This window comes from Capra hircus, unplaced genomic scaffold (assembly GCF_001704415.2).
Source record: "Capra hircus breed San Clemente unplaced genomic scaffold, ASM170441v1, whole genome shotgun sequence".
In the NCBI taxonomy this organism is placed as follows: Eukaryota; Metazoa; Chordata; class Mammalia; order Artiodactyla; family Bovidae; genus Capra; species Capra hircus.
The window spans coordinates 7,726-11,306 of record NW_017208171.1 but is presented as its reverse complement, the minus strand read 5'-3'; the positions used below and the strand labels follow the sequence as shown (position 1 = coordinate 11,306).

The 3,581-nt window shown below is 36.0% G+C and overlaps 1 non-coding gene across 1 annotated transcript; it reads right to left on the bottom strand.

The window, feature by feature from the left end:
- Positions 1–538: 538 nt before the first annotated feature.
- TRNAW-CCA lies at positions 539–610 on the bottom strand. Its single transcript has one exon. It is a non-coding gene; the product is annotated as a tRNA-Trp (tRNA).
- Positions 611–3,581: the final 2,971 nt, after the last annotated feature.

Here is a 3,581-nt window from a genome sequence, read left to right as displayed (position 1 = left end):
AATAAATTGCTAATTTATTGCATTTAGATGTTATGAGATATTGAAATAAGATGCTACCTGAAAAATGGAACAAAAAGCAGGATAAGTGATATGGAAAGTGCTAAGGTTTTAGAGAAAGCAGCCTATTGAAAAGTGAGTGGAAAATACTCTTGAAGGAAGTGAGAATTCAAATCATGGGGAGTTTGTGGAGGAACAATCAAGGCAGAATGAACACAGTGTGAAAGTTTCTGAGGCAGGAGTGGGATTGGGATTTAAATGGCCAGCAAGGACTCCTAATGACTTTGGAAACAAAATACAGAGCAGTGGCATGAAATGAATTCTATATTTGTGAAATGGAAGGTCATTAATGATACTTAACTTGTAAGAAATTTAGGTTTTATTCTGAGTAAGATGGAAATGGTGATGGTGATGGTGAAGTTGCTCAGTCGTGTCCGACTCTTTGCAACCCCGTGGACTGCAGCCTACCAGGCTCCTCCGTCCATGGGATTCTCCAGGCAAGAATACTGGAGTGGGTTGCCATTTCCTTCTCCAGGGGATCTTCCCAACCCAGGGATTGAACCTGGGTCTCCTGCATTGGAGGCAGACACTTTAACCTCTGAGCCACCAGGGAAGCCCAAGATGGAAATAGTGGAAGACATTTAATAGATGTAATATGCAATAACTTATGTTTTAAAAATTCGAGGATAATGATCTCTGTTTTGCAGGAAATAGACTAGTCTACAATGGGCAAGGACAGAGGTGGAGAGACAAGTTAGAAGATTTTTCAAGTAGCCTATCAGGCTCTACCATCCATGGGATTTTCCAGGCAAGAATACTGGAGTGGGCTGCCATTTCCTTCTCCAAGGGATCTTCCTGACCCAGGGATTGAACCTGGGTCTCCTGCATTGCAGACAGACGCTTTACCATCTGAGCCACCAAGGAAGCCCCCATCAGATAAGACATGATGGTTTATTTACCAAGATGGCAGTGATAAATGTCTTGAGAAATGGTCAAATTCTTAACATGGTTTGTAGTTAAAGGCCACTGAGTTTGATGTTGGCTTAAATGGGAAAAAATACATGAGTCAATAATTATTCCTACATGGTTTTCCTTTTTCATAAGCACCTAGAAAAACTGAATTTTCTTTTATTGCAATGAAGAGTGATGTAAGAGAAATCAGATTGAACATCAAGATCAAGAGTTCAGCTTGGGACACTAATTTTGAAATACCTAGGAATTAAAGCGGAGATATAGAGGAGGCATGTCTGCATGCGTGCTCAGTCATGTCCAATTTTTTGTGACCCCATGGGCTGCAGTTCACCACACTCTTCTGTCCATGGAATTTTCCAGACAAGAATATTGGAGCAGGTTACCATTTCCTCCTCCAGGGAATCTTCCCGACTCAGGGATCAAACCCACATCTCCTGAATCTCCTGCATTGGCGAGCCCATAGAGTTACCTGGGGAGCTCATAGAGTAGACAGAATGATACAGATGTATGGTGTTCAAGGAGGAAGCTCAGACTGGAGATATAATTCAATACCAAAATCAAATGACATTAGATAAGAATGTAAAGGTTAGAACATTGATAATCATATTGGTCCAACTGTAATGATGTAAAAGTAAAATTAAAATTTTACACTGATGTAAAAGTAAATTAAAATTAATTTTAAAAATTCTGGACTGAGAAAATCAAGGATCTCAATATTATCAATAAAGTACAATATAAAATATTGATGACTGAATATCAATTATGCAAAATGAAACTATAATTAAGGTAACATCACTAAGTAAGCAATCAGGAGAAAGGAAGGATTTGCAAAGATTGCTTATAAACTTCATTTTGTATTTGTTTACCTTAAGAGAATTTGAAATTAAGTGACTGGTTAATCACTTTGCAAAGTATAAGAAAACTGTGATTTACCTAAATAGAACCAGAAGTGCATTGTCTTCCCTATTCCAGACTCTCTCATTTAGTGTCCACACACTAATACTTTTTTTTCTAAAAAAGGATAATACTTTTTTTTCTAAAAAATTCCAGTAGTTGAAAGGGAAATAAATGTTTGATTGCAGACATCAGTAAGAAAAATACCTGGTACACTTCTGGGTGTCCAGTTAATAGTAATGAACAGAAAAGTCCCCAGGCACCTACTCTAGAATGTATCAGCTCTGTTTTCTGTACCTATTTCTCTCAAGTATAATAATCAAATTTCAGGAAGAAAATTTAGATTGTCTTTGAATGAGTCACAGTCTTGCCCCTTTGATAATTATCCAATTAAAGACAAAAAGAAGCTAGAATGATTAAAGCAATTGATATATACTCTGTGCCTGTTTCAAGGCAATCAAGCATAGAATCATCTCACCTCAGTTCAAGAAGCCAAGTGATACTTTCACCAAAGGACACTCATCCTGGGATGCAACAAGTCTGTCTTGCTAATCATCAGTTGCACATTTTATCAGTGTATCAAGAAGATACACAGTAATCAGAAAGGTCTGAGGAAGATGATGGGGAAAGATTGTCTATTATATCCTAATGCACATATTGGTAGGACTGTCAGATTTAAACCACAAGCCAATATCAATACAAATAATGTGAATTGTCATGGTAGTCCTGAGTTATCTGAGTAGGAATATATACATGTGTGCGTCTGAAAATATATATGTATGTTTGTATGTGAGAGCAAGATTCCAGTAAGCCTGAGACTGAGCAGATTCCTGGGATGAGTAAATTATAGTGCTAAAACCAGGAAAAATCTAGGTGAAGCAATACAAATTAGTTACATATACATCTACCTGTGAAATTTCATGAATAATTAAAATTGAAAAATAAAATTTCAAATATTTACACACTCTGTGCCAAACTTCTATTTCAGACAAACAAACAAACAAAAAGCCTTCTTTAGTAATAATCTATCTCCTCTTTGCCTCTGCCATCATATTTTCTTCTTCCTACCCTACCTCTACTCATCCCCCCTTTTTTAAAAATTTAGCAGTAGGAATCTTGGAGAATGTTATCACTAACATGAATCAGATTTGCTCCAATACAATTTTCTGTTTTATTTTAAGGCTTACCAGTTTGAATTTTGTGTACATGTTTTCCAGCTCTGATTTTGTGGAGGTATTGTCAAAAATAATTAAAAGTGCAAGTCACATAATTATTTTAAATGATGTTTTAATTTGCTGGCCAATGGATGCTTAGCTACTCTGGATTATTATACTTGAAAAAAAAAATTTACTATTGATTAATCAGTTTGGTCTATTGTCTGTTAAGGAGGTAGTTGCACATATGATTTTAGGCATGCTTTTCACAGTCTAATTAAATATAACTATATATGAATTTAGAGTTGGTTAAAGGTTTTCTTCTTTTTTTTTTTTTTTTTTCCAATGAGCTCCATGAGTGCTGGAGAGACTCCAAAGAGGACCAGAATATAGGTTTTGCCTATCAGATGAATACAATCTAATTAAAGAGATAGAACAATAGCTTTTAAAAGGAATATAAATTATGTGTTAAGCATAGAAGTTTTTAAAGTCTCTAGTCAGGTAAAATGACTTAAGTCTCTAGTCAGGGCTCTGGGTGAAGCAGACCAGGCTATGGCATAAGCC